This window comes from Hetaerina americana, unplaced genomic scaffold (assembly GCF_022747635.1).
Source record: "Hetaerina americana unplaced genomic scaffold, ioHetAmer1.1.p SCAF_9, whole genome shotgun sequence".
Classification (NCBI taxonomy): Eukaryota; Metazoa; Arthropoda; class Insecta; order Odonata; family Calopterygidae; genus Hetaerina; species Hetaerina americana.
Genome location: NW_027287538.1, coordinates 35,663,805 through 35,677,897, shown reverse-complemented (window position 1 = coordinate 35,677,897; position 14,093 = coordinate 35,663,805).

Here is a 14,093-nt window from a genome sequence, read left to right as displayed (position 1 = left end):
ATGTCATTTAGAAGAAGTAAAATAATTAATAACACTTTGAACATTCTATATATAATTATTAGTAACATACATCTGGCGACCTTCCATCCTACCAAATGCCAGTTGCTTACTTTTATAGTTCAAAAAAGGCGGCAGACGTGGCCTACTGATTCCCTCTATCACAACACCCACAAATTATTCCCATATCTTTTATTGTTACTATATTTCGTAAGATTCAGTAGATAAAGAGAAATATGAAGCCCAAATAAAAGTAAATGATGTTTATTAATCGCTAGAACCTTTGGGATTTCTTCGGCGTCATTCGAAACTTAAGATTAAAGGTAGGAATTAATTTGCTATGAGAGATACACAAATTCGTACTTCGGACGTACTTTTGTTACGTAAACAGTAACTTTACAAAGAAGGGTGGACAACGAAAATTTATTTCAAAACTAATTACCAGGGGCTTATAAAATCTAAAGGGGATTCAATTTTGATAATTCGTTTATTTTAATAGCAATTTTATAGATTTTTAAATTAGCAGATTTCTAAATAATATTATTTGCGTGATAAATCCTAAACATTCTGAAAAATTGTACACTGTTCTCAGTTTTAAATAAAGATTCAAGGAATTTCAGTTCAATTGATAATACAATGATTCATATTGATAATTTTAAATGATTTCCATTATTCTCCCTAATATGGTTTAAATATTTCATGCAAAACTAAATTTATTATTTAATAAATTAGTAACTCACAAAGTAGTTGATTTATCAAAAACCTTCCGTCTTGCTACGTTCATCATCGAATAATTACGTCCAAAACCGCATCGTAGTGTACTTGCGTCAGTTTTTCTAGAATAGGCTGCATCCACATGAATATAATCTAAATGAATATCTTTTATGCCAACAAAATCATTCATATATTCTAAATAAAAGCATGAAATCTTTCAAATAAAATCACTATATTTATTTACAGTCAATGAATTCTTCTACAATGTCTTTTAACTTCCACTTCCCGCGAGTTATTGTATCTTGCTCCGAATCCGCACAGGAATTGAAGTCCCTTTGACCCGAAAGGGGACTTAACGGAAATACTCGCCGGGTATAGATGGTTTAAACTCTCACGCTGTCATGGGAACGGCTTCACTCAGAATTCTAGCGGATATAATGTGTAACCCAGCAATCGAACCCTGAAGAGGAATTTTTCATGACTAACATTAAACCTGATACCCACCGTGATTAAGTATGAAATCAATGTTTCTGCAATTATTGTCATGATTTATTTATCAATTCTCATAATGCATGTACGTTACTCTTAGGGGTCGTGCAAAGATCTGATTTTCGGTTTTCTTTAAGTGATAAAATAAAGTGTGGAGAACCTTTTTGATAGATTCAAGAACTCCATCGTGATTCACGCCCACGATCGGGCTACTAAACCCTCACCCGTTTGCTACAACAGGTTTCCCCCTTTTCTTTCCAAACCTTCCCGACCATTACGTGCACTGTCCAGTCTTCACCACCCACCGTCTGTGCGCATGTAACCCCCGTCATATTTCTCCGCGAACAGAGAGCGGCGAAAAACATGCAGTCTCCCTTGCCCAGGCGGCCCTATCATCGTCTTACCCTTCGGAATCCCCCGAAATATATGGCCCGCAATTTTTTCCTCCCCTCTCCTTCTCACCGAGGACTAGTGAGGGGACAAATTCCTTGAATTACCCCGTGGCCGCCTGCTCTGGATATAGCATGTACACGGAGGTTTTGGTGATAAAAACAGACGCGCATAATTCAAACTCGACATCATTCCGTTGCGTCAATGCTGCGCAGAATCCCTCGTATTATTGCCTCACCTAATTCGCCTACGTGTAAGATTCAGAGCGGGCTTTATGACCGACCCAATTCTCACAACCTCAAAACCCCTATGGTACCTCTGATGCTCTGGAGTAGGCTCTTTGGATCGATGTCTATGTTTCCCTCTGAGCAGGTAACCTACATGTACCTAAGAAGAATAGAGTAACCTCTGTCGAAATCGAGTACGCCGGACTAGAGATGGTGGCCATGAGGCCTCATCAACAAACAAAGCACTGAAAAACCTGTAAATAACTTAAAATAATCGGTTGGTTTTAGTGTTACAAGTATATAGAGGCTTTTGATGGACCCTGAAGAAGCTGTATAGATATCTGTGGGTTTCTGGGTGACCTAAGTACAACAGTTCAAAGTCTTACTTCATATTAGGACAAAATCCTTGAGAATTTGCTATAAAATTCGCCATTTTTGTAGCTACATCTCACTTCATGCCATTCAGATTTTCTAATTTGTTTCTCCACACCAACTCGCTCACACACCTTATAAAAAATCCCATTTACCTTCAAATTATGGCCACGATCAATTTTTCCAGTCTTCAAATTAAGCAATTATTAAAATACATTCGAAGTGACACGATATATGAGATAAAGTACAATATAACATTATGAAAGAAGGTTAAAATGAGGAACTTAGATTGAATACGGTAATAAATACAAAACTTTTATTGGAACTAAAAGGTTTTGAGTATCAAAAGTGTTCAAAATCCTCAGCACAACATTAGTTGCAAACGGTGTGTGAGAGGTAACACGGCATTTACACTCCAAATGGCTCAGTGGCATGCAATGTTGGAAGGACTTTAAAGTACAAGTCACTAAGGCTGAAACACGAGTCACTGTTCTACAAGTAATGATTGAGTTTTTAATCAGATTAAAGGTTGATACGTGCCACCCGTAGAATTCATTTTAAGGCAATTACAGAACGGCAAATGATGTGCTATAATGTATCTAGGTATACGCAATCCCGCATGTGAAGGTATATCCCTACATTAATTCATTATCGATTCAAAGAACTGCCTCAGCACGAGAGTTTCCTCACACAGGAAACTATTAATTGCTGTGTTATATGAACTAGGCTTAGACATCTATATCGCTCATTAAATTGGGTATGACGAGAATAAATTCTTAGAAAAAGTTCGACATTGCATGACAATAACCTCAACCCTATGAAGAAACTAATTTTCAGAAAAGGCAGTCGTAGACTGCAGGGCATGTCATTGCTGAGGAGAAATGAATGGGTGCGGAAAACAAGCTCGTCACAGAGTTTTCAATTAAAGATGAAAACGGAAATGTCAGCTTTTTGCCAATTTATAAATTTTTACGAATTAAATGGACGTTGAAAGACCGGCATTGTTCTAAAATAGTTTCATGTGCTCTAAGAAGTATTTTTATGAACCTTCTTTTTTAATGGAAGTGTTCTGAGTAATGAACGGAAGCCTATTGCAGAACGAATTCTATGAATTTTAATATTTATCACGACTGAAAAAATTTTGAATGAGTCGATTGTTGATATTTTAATTTTTGCAAATAGATAATACAAATATCGTACAATCTATTTCCAATTCCATAAACCCTATAGACAAGTCATTTTTACGTTCTTTTAAGTATTTACGATAGAAATATATACTGTGTTCTACACCGTGTTAACAAGGATTTTGGATCAATAAAATAAAAAGGGACGTAGCTTTTTAAATCATCACAAAGAGCCGCTTGTAAAGTGGTATCAAAGAACGCCAGGAGTATACGCCACGGGGTTAGGTGAGATACTGTGGAATATTTAGTTCCAGAATGATTAAAACGAATTTGCAGCTTATTACTATAGTGTGTAACTGAGAAAGTCTGTTCATCCTAACCAGCATGAGAACTTTGGTAAATTTGAATAAAAACCTAAACATTCAGTTTCCTTCACCGGTTAAAAATCTTGTAATTCCTGACACGAGAATGAGAGAAAGAGAGCGCATTAGAAAGTCTAACAGACCACATATGAGCGGAGAAATTTATCCACACATAAAGGTAGACAAATCCGCCAGGAAGAGTAAAGGTGGGGATAGTGGGCAATCTCCTAAGAAGCACAGGTCTTCCAAGAAATAACTCCCGCCCATTCCTTCTCCATGCAGGGAGCGCATTTCCAGAAAAAGGGATTTAGAGAATTTAGGTGGGGATTAAACGGGTAGCGTATAGTGGGAGAATGCGTCTATCTGGTAGAACTCTTCCCATAATATCCCCGGGTGACACTGAAAGACCACCCATGGGGAACCAGCAGGAAGCAAGCGATTATCATTAGCGCGGCATCTTGATCTCCTGGCATTCCGATTTGGGTCACTGCGCGGTGGGATGGAATGTCGATTTCGGTAAGTTACCTAGTGCAGCCTAAACTCCATTTAAAACGATTCATTCCATGATTACATACAATTAGAGGAGGTCGAGAGTCGCTGCATTGAAAAATGTACAAATTGTAATAATTACATGTCAAGAGCCTTTTTTACATACTATTGAAAATAATACTACAACAAGAGCTACTTATTAAAAATGTTCCTGATCACGGCTGTAGCATAATGCAACAGACCTCGAAACTAGTCTCATGGCTTGGGAGAGCTTTACAGAAATTGAAGAACAGCTATATTTAAACACTTCAATGCAAACCGCCGAAAAGACGTGTGGCGGGGGGTGTTTGGGCAGAAACATCAGGACGTGCATGAATTTGAGTATATCGTATAAGTGCATTAGCTAATATACGGGGGTACTCGTGTACATGCACACATGCATGACGATATGCAGTTTGCAATAATTGGGGTTCTATTAATTGTTTTATGAAATTTGAGCATTAATTTTGTTGGTAAAAACCAACTTTTAAAAATAATAATCAACAACTAGTAATAATGACAATTAGAATTTTAAATATCAATATACTAACCCAGGAAAGCTTAAATAAGGTTAAGGTGACTTAAATAAAAGTTTGGCATATACCAGACACTTTTCCAATTTAAAAGAAATGAATTGGACTCAGAGAACATTGTACTTTGGTTGTATTGGGTGGAAATGTGCGCAGTGACTCAATATCTCTTTTTTACCGATACGCGGAGACATTTTTAGCCGCTTGGCAGTTCTATTATCATGCCAGCTAAGTATAAAGGTTATCAGAAGTTGCAGAGCATTGGAGCAGGAACTAGGGAAAAATATTTCTTAGAGTAAATACATTTTTATGAAGAATATATTTGAGCATGAGTCGCGGTAGTCCATGGGTATAGCATTGGACTACTGACCGGGGGCCCGGGTACGATTCAAGCTTCACTGGGCACCCTCAGCTCTACCCAAGATATGCGATTTTTTGGGTATCAGATCTTCCTGAGAAACTATTAGCAACACAGGGAAAGGAACTACCCCCTCTACCTTGAATTGTGAATACCACACGCCGTCGGGCTAAGTACTGGGTGAACTCTATCATCACCTACCAAACCGACATTCGAGTTGATTACGTTGTTTATGGTTTCTTTATATTTATTTATTTATTCAGTAAAAATTGTGCACATACAGCAGGATTGCCAAATGATTTATGCAACAAAGAAACGATTTCTGGGTACATAAAATATATAATTTTTAATAATTTGGCTCTGTAAGGGTAAAAAACGTAAGGATTCATAATTTGCAGTTTTCTTAGCTTTGCGATATATTTTCATCCTTCAGCAGAATCACATCCCAGCACGCAAAGTTCCTTCAAATACACTTACGTGTCAAATCATAAAATTTTGAGTCTCAATCCAGAGGTTATCAGAAAGATTATACTTTCATATTACAGCTTTTTCCATGAAGTTTACATGAATGCATGGGAATACCTATATACTCGTATGTGAGGCAGAAATGAAAATATAAAGGTCGTGCATTAATTAATTTTTTAAGGTAATCTACCCGTTATGGTAGGTTTTTGGATGGACCCAACTACCAAACGAACATTTATTACCCCTAACAAAACACAAAATGCATCATCCTACTCTATATCAGGTCCCTCTTCATCTATGAGTACTTTCTTCTCCCCTTCATCCCGTCCAACATCCCTATCCTGTTCCTTCCCTTTCCTCTTTTGCCTAACATTCTCCCCTCTATCACAGTCTTCAACATCCCACTGCCGGTCAACACCCCCTTCATCCACTTTTCCTGCCTCCATAGGATTGCTCCCAACAAACCCCTCTCTTCGCCCACCATACCAAGTACTTCATTTGTTTTCTTCTCCGTCCATGTCACCTTCTCCATTCTTCTCCACACCCACATTTCAAAAGCCTCCAATCTACGTCTATCCTCCTGCTTCAATGACCACGTTTCCGCGCCGTACATAGCTACGCTCCATATCAAAGTTTTTACGATTCTTTTCTTAACATCCTTACTCAAAGTCCCTGTCATCAACTCCCTCCTCCTTGTGAAAGCCTCTTTGCCTAGCGCAATTCTTCTCCTTACGTCCCTACTACTTTGACCGTGTTGGTCCAAAACACTACCAAGATACGTAAACTGTTCTACCTGCTCTAGTTTTTGCCCTCCTATTTTAATGTTTAGCTTAGCCTTTTTCTTCCTAGAGAATCGCATAACCTTTGTTTTATTAATACTGATTTTCATCCCATACCTGTCGCACTGAATTTCCAATTCACTCAGCAATGCTTGCAACCCCTTGGCTGACTGACAAACTGAAGCTTGGTCATCAGCAAACCTAACTGATTTTACGAATGCCCCGCCCACCTTCATTCCTACCTCCAGTTCTTCCCATGCCTCTTTAATCATTTCCTCTGCATACAGGTTGAACAGCAGCGGTGATAATGGGCAACCCTGCCTTACACCCCTTCCTAACACTGCCCATCCGGACTCCCCGTTCCCCACCCGCACCTGAGCAGTCTGAGACATGTACAGGTTGCGGATTAGCCTCCTTTCCCTCCAATCTATTCCTATTTTCTGCAATATACTCATTAGTTTTTCCCAATTCACTCTATCAAACGCTTTTTCGAAATCTACGAAACAGGCAAATACCTCCTGGTTGTGTTCTTTATTCCTGCATAAAGCAATTTCATAAATATCATTGCATAAAGTAATATCCATGTTTTTTTAAATAATCCTGCTGATTCATGATTTGTACGTATAGTAAATATTCGCTAGCTTTTTAAAATAATCGCCAACATTATTCACGCTTTTTTCCCAGCTAGTGACCGTGTTTGAAGGTAAATTCCTATACCGCCAGGTCGATCAACCAGAGTGCTTCGCCACCCGTTTCAAATCAATGTCTTTTACATCACTCCATCCTCCCAGAACCTACTTCCCTTTCGTGAACAGGTGGTAGTCACATGAAATGAACTCTTGTTGTTCGGATGATATAGAAAGTCCTACTTGAATCCTTTAAACTGGTGTTTCTCTGTTTATACTGCAGATTCACGTAGAGCTTAGGATTACTGTGGAGGAATATCACATGCCTCGAAGATTACTTTGGTGACGTAAGGCTTCTGTGGTGTACCACAGTATGCAAGTGTATTAAATACAGTATCATTAATTACCAAGGACAAATTTGCTTCTAGATTACTATTACTATGGCTTTCATTGACTTAAACTTGAATGGTTTGATTTTGTACCTTGGATAATACCATACAAGATATTGAAATTTCTTTCCGTGAGCATATGGTTCATGTTTCATCAGAAGTCATTATTTGGTCAATAAATCCATCCCCTTGCCTTTTTGGCCATTGTGGTTCATAAAAGTCAATGCTGCGCCCATAAGGTAACCTTTCTCCTTTATTTAAAGGCATTCGTGGAGTCCATCTCGTGGATAACATTTTTGGATAGGAGTTACTCTATATGAATTGGCAGTGAGGATATTTCGGTGAACTTTTATGGAGATAATCATACGATTATTATACATTCATTGTCTTTCTGGTCACCTTGTCCCTTTGAAAGACACAAGGTGATCAGAGAGCTTTTTATCATATAAATTTAGTCTCCCAGACTTAAACTTCTAAACCCAATTCATAAATAATGATTAATCAAAAACCATATCAACGTAAACTGTTGTCAATTGACGTTGAAATTTATTTGGATGGAAGTTTCGGGCATTAAAAAAGCGGATAACGCGACGCAAGTTGTACTTTGCTGTAATAACAATTTTTGCACCATTTAAAAATAGCGCAATAATAGCAAAACTGGTAAGAATGGATAAATGTGAAAAATACCATGAACTGAAGTAAAATGCGATTGGAAATCAGTAATCACTCCTACGGAGAGTGTTGCCCCACGAGTAACTAATCTTTCCTGGAAAACCCTTTTCCTTCCTGGAAAATTTTTCAAACATCTAGTATTGTTAAAGGGTAAAGTTTTTTACCAGTTGGGAGTGCACACATAATTTAAAAAACACGATTTGATCAAAAAACAATATAAAGCCCTTAATTTTCCCAAACTCTATCCTCGTTGTCTCAAGTAAAAGCACTTCCTGCCCCTGGAAATAGTTTGTTAGCCTCAAAGTAAATAATTGAATCAGATGAAGACTAAATACATCGAAATGCAGCAATATAATTTGCACGTAAGAGACTAACAGCAAATATTATTTGTTTGAACAATTAGCGTAGAGTACCACGTTTCCTCGTTTTAATCGTATAATACCTCAACAAAGAATTATTAAATATTCTATCTTTAGTGAACTGCAAAAAGATTAAGTTCAAAAATCAGATAATATTATCTGAAAAATTGAGCCAGGAAGACAAAAGTCAATTTATCATTAGTAAAAAAAACTCAGGGCACATTCAAGGCCTTTCACATGTTAATTTTAATAATAGAGAAAGAACCATGGATGTCCTTAAGTCAATAAAGCGACAAAAGCAGCACTAAGGTGCCCTAATAAACGTACACATTTACCTTTTAGAGCAAATTAAAAGAAAGATTATATTAGTATTGACCATTAAAAGGTCAAAGAATTTTAATCGGTCGTAATTAATGTATTCATTTTTCTGCACTCTTAAGTTAAAAGACAAAGAAAAATTTTCCCAAATTATTCACAATTATTTATCGCAAATGGACTCAAAAAAACAAGATGAAAAGTTATACAGCAAAAATTTCATGTGCCAATAAACGTAAAGTATATTTTCACCATTAAATCAGAAGCTGTGGGTATTTTAAAATAGCAATATATGAAATGGTTTTGATGCCGAAGAAATACGTGTGCAGAAAACGTTAGGCAGTTCTGAAAAACTGGACCCGAAAAAAAGTAAAAAGTTCCTTTTAAGCATTGAAATTTGACGCTACAAATGCATTATAGTATATTACATTCGCTACGAAGCAAATCCAAAATAGGTACGAATTTCTGCTACATGCATTTTATGAGGTATTTCAAATCATATAATGAAAGCCCCACGGCCAGAAGTATAGCTTCTAATTTGTTCAACAAAAGGAATGCAGATTATCTTTGGTGTATCTTTCCGTCACGAATAACCAAATCACCTGAATTTCATGACATCCGGCCATAATTTGCACAAGGCTAAATGTAACTATGTATTTTTACAAGTATCTTGTACCCACTCTTTTATATATATATATATATATATATATATATATATATACATACAAAGGACAAACAGGAATGATGGGGAAGGCGAAATTGAGCAGATCACACGCGTAAAGATGTTTCCTTATACGTGGCATGAATTAGGGACCTTTCGACTTGCCAACCCGATACTCTTAACCACTTGAGCTACCGAGGAAACGTAAATTAAACTGAAACTTTCTATGCTTGTGATGTTCTTGACTCCACCTTCCCCACCATCCATATGTTCGTCCTATATGTGTGCTCCGTTCCCTTTTCCTTATATCTACATGAATGAATATGTGTTCACCATTTGGCAGGTTTTTCGTTGTAAGGGAGGGGAGGTGAGGTTATGGGAGGGTAAAAGGTAAAAATTCATGGGCGAGTGATTTAGGGAGAGAGGATGAGGAGGTGGGAATGGAAAAAAATTCTCCAAAAAGGAAGGCTAAATATAAAATTTATGCCGTGACTCATCTCCAAACTTGGGTGGGGGAAACAGAAATTGAAGGTAAATGAACTGAAAATCCATAGTCATTTAACACTGGGCCATTTTGATAATTAACGACATCAAACATTTTCAAAAAAATTTAAATTACCTCTGAGTGCATCATATCTGGATTAAGACTACTAGAGTGACTATTTTTCAATAAATGTTTGGAAAAATCGGATTACAACTAACCACTATCGAAACGTTTCGTTACGCTATTACATCCAATTTAATTCTATTTTTCTAATTTTATCTGCCATCCCCGCCTCCACCCCCTTCCTCAGTTAAGTAAATCCACCCGTGTATTTTCCCTCCAATCGCTCCCGTCTCCTTAGCTCTCCTATAGAAAATGGGTATGGATCGAAAAGGTCACGATATATTTGGGACTATTGAAACCAGGAACGGTTGTTATTAAATTGGTATGTATCATTAAAAGTGATTTATTAAGTCCAATTTACTAGAGGAAACCTATTTCACGATATTTGGCACATCCGATTTTTTATACACACATTTTACTCAAGTGTTTCCTCGGCTCCATTCTAATTAATAAGCGAAATGTTGGTGATAAGGGGGATTGAAAAATTGTTATTTGCAGATCGAAAAACAAACTTAAATATACTAAGTATGGTGTGGATGAAGAGGGAAAATCAAACGAACAGCAAAAATGAATGCAGAGCGTAATGAATGGTAATGTACTTTCGTAGACTAGCAGAGGACATTGCACATACAGTTGGGTAAACGAGTTGGAGAATAAGACAATAATACACCTGCTAGACGTAATGAAGTAAGCGATTTCAGTGTCATACAATTTTTAAATTGTCAATTTAGTGTCGTTTAAACTTTTTTTTGTTGTTGATTAAATACTATATCCATAAAACACCTACCTTTATTAGTAGATTGCTTTGTAAATAGTTAGTAAATTTAACTAATGTGAGGAAAATATGCACCTCATATATGTATCCAAGTCAACTCCTGTCTACCATTATCCAATTTGAGTTGAATTATGTAAGCTATTTGATTCTTTCCTTGAGCAAGATTCAGTCCAAAGTATTATCCATTTGACGAAATTTCATCAAACCAAACTTTACTGAGATGACACACGTATTTCTGCAAGGAAAAACTCATCAGTGTGGCCAAATTAATACGGCATGGTTACAGTTTTAATCCGCGATTATTTACATGAAATGGCGGGCTCTTCCTCTCAACTCCGGCTCCCTTGTTGATGAAGTCTTTTTTTTTCTTTCTCCGCTTTCCCGCCGTCCCAATCGATCGGATCTCGCAGGGAGAAGGAAAAAATCAAAAGAAACTAAAATCTCGCACACTTAATGAAAACCGTACACCAAGCTTCTTTTTGCCCCCTTTCCTCCATCCCCTCCTTTGAAACTCACCCTCCTTCCTCCCCCCCACCAATTCCCACCAGTGTACTGCTCCCCAGCCCTGAAATCCCACGCCCCTGGCCTCATTCGCTTCATATCGAAGAAGCACCCCAGACGCCACCATCTCCGCTTCTTCTGCCCTCCTTCCTCTCCCTTTTACTTCTACGTGAGGTGAGCTGCTAATCCCTTAAGTATTTACTCCTCCCGCCTCGAATACACTATGAGCACGAAAAAAATAGAATCATGAGCCCTGCCGAGAAGTAAAAAATCGCGGATATGGAGAAAACCACGTAAAAAAAACTCTGATAACGGAGGCATTTGCATACTTGTCCTAACACGGTTTACTTTCCTCTTTCACCTCACCAGCCTCCTTCATTTCCTCCTCCTTTCTGCATCATATTTTCCATCCGAAAATAACTCGTTTCTGATTCCATTTTTCCCGGCCCCCAGGTCCTAGCGCAAATGGAAGGGGAATGGAAGTGAGAGGAGGGTATAAGATTTCCCCCATCCCTCCCCTCGTCCCTCTCGGGAGAGACACACTGCCCCGTAAAGAGATTTCCATCTCACACCTTCCCGCTTCCCATCGCATTCCCCATCCCTCCCACCCATATCCACCCTCCACCCAAAAAGAAAGAAGAACCTAAAACCCCTCCCCCACACTCCGCAACCTCCCGGCACCCGCTCCAAACTCAACTCATTTCGAAGCACAAAAGCTGCCCACTTTTAATTAAAAGGAGCGAGAGCTTTCTTCCCCACTCCCGGCGATCCTTTCCACACCTCCCTGGAGAAGACGCCGCCCACACGCCCTCACTTCCCGCCACCCACACATCTCCTCCGCCCACGCCACCATTTTCGGCCCATGCCCTTGAACGGTGCGTCATCCCCTCTCCCCCATACCTCCATCACCGATGCATACCTAGTTACCCCGCCACCCATATCCACACCTACTTAATCTCTCCCATTCTCTTTTTTCCATCGACTAACAAAAATCTCCGCGAGAACCAAAGTACCTCCCCATTCTCCCTAACCATTCCCGGCCAATTTCTACCCCCCTCCACCTCCACTCTCCCCAACCTCTTCCCGGATGAGTAAAAGGTGGGAGATGGAGAAAGAGGATATAAGGGGTCTTTAAGATTGGAAGTAGTAAGGAGCATTATTAGAGGGGGGGGGGGAATGGCGATATGTATCTAGATTCGATATATTGAAATAATTTTTTTTTCCCGATTGACATGAGATTTTCGCCGGGCCTAAATATATCAGCCGCGGATTTGACGTTGACATAAATTTCACCCGCGAACGTATTCTTGGAATCAATAGCCTATTTTTGACATATTTCAGGTGATTTTCTTTCAGGATCATGTGGTACCTTCTTAATTAGGGTGGGTTTTTCCAAAAATAATTGATTTCTCCATTGGAGTTAATTCACTCAGCATATTAACCTTAGGTTTCAACCAAATTCATCAGGGTCAAACATTGATGAACATTAGAGAAATATATGGGTTTAGGATGATATATCGACGCAATCATACTGTATTAAATCATATGAGGTGGGCTCAAGGCGTTAAGTGGCTCAATTTAACCCTCGAGACTGAAAGTAAATACGTGTATTAAGATATGGTTGAGCGTAAAATACGCTGGCACTTTTCATGAATATAAGACTTAGTTTACTTTAAGTTTAAGTTACACTTTAAGATGCATTAAGTTCATATGGCAACCGATAGAATGAGACGCGTGTCCAATGATTTAAAAAATAATGGCGTTTAATGGAAAACATATGGTGTAATCATCTATTTTCTTCATTTTCGTGCTTTAACACTCATGGAGTGTAATCGTCAAATCGTTGAATGAGACATGAGGTGATGGTGTCATGGTTGTGAAAAAAGCTCGTGTTTGCAGCACTTGAAAGAAGGCCGAGCGTCTAGTGACCACGAAGCCGAGATGTCTCCAGCCTTGAGGGAGCCAGTTTTTTCCAATGAGCAAAAGATGCGTTCTATCCGCCATGGAATCATGGCTTTGACGGTTTAAATTAACTTTGGCGGTTAAAAATTAAATATACAAGTCCATAGAAATCGCGTTGACGTTTTAAAAATGCATGCGTATACAGGAAGTTATGCTAGGATAAAACGGAAATTTTAAGCCTCTGGTGCAAACAGTTTTTAGAAAAGAAATCGGATACAGTAGACTTTGAATGCACCTCATATATATATATATATATATATATATATATATATATATATATATATATATATATATATATTGCAAACAGTCAAAAATAGATTTTGCCTAAGATGTAAATATTGCTGCCGAAATTGTACTAATCGTTAAATAAATAAAATGAAACGTTTTAGCCTAAAAACACCTCTGAACGAGATGATCAATGAAAATTTGACTGAGGGCACTCAAGGTAGCTTTTACTGTCCATCAATCAGCCGTATCTGACTGATAGACAGTAAATAGATCTGATTTGTTAGGTTTTGCCTTGTTGTGCGTGGATTAGAAATACAGCTTGGTGTGTCCACATCCAGTCTTTCAACTGTAAAAGATGAAAAAACCTGAATGTCCAGGAAAAAACCCCACCAATTCCGGGTTTTGGAAGCTTTACTTTAATAACATACATTTTATTTCATTTCCCCACCGTGTTTGTGCATCAGCTATTTAAAATAAAATTAATTTAAATTATATCCAATATCGCAATTCATCGATGCACATGGACGGAAAGAAGATCTACCAGACGGTATGGAGAAATAGAGATAAATATTCTGAGCTTATTGGACACTGGAGTAGGAGAAAACGACCTTTTTCATATAGGAGAAAGGAACATTTTAAGAAAATGGTATGCCAGAACTCTGT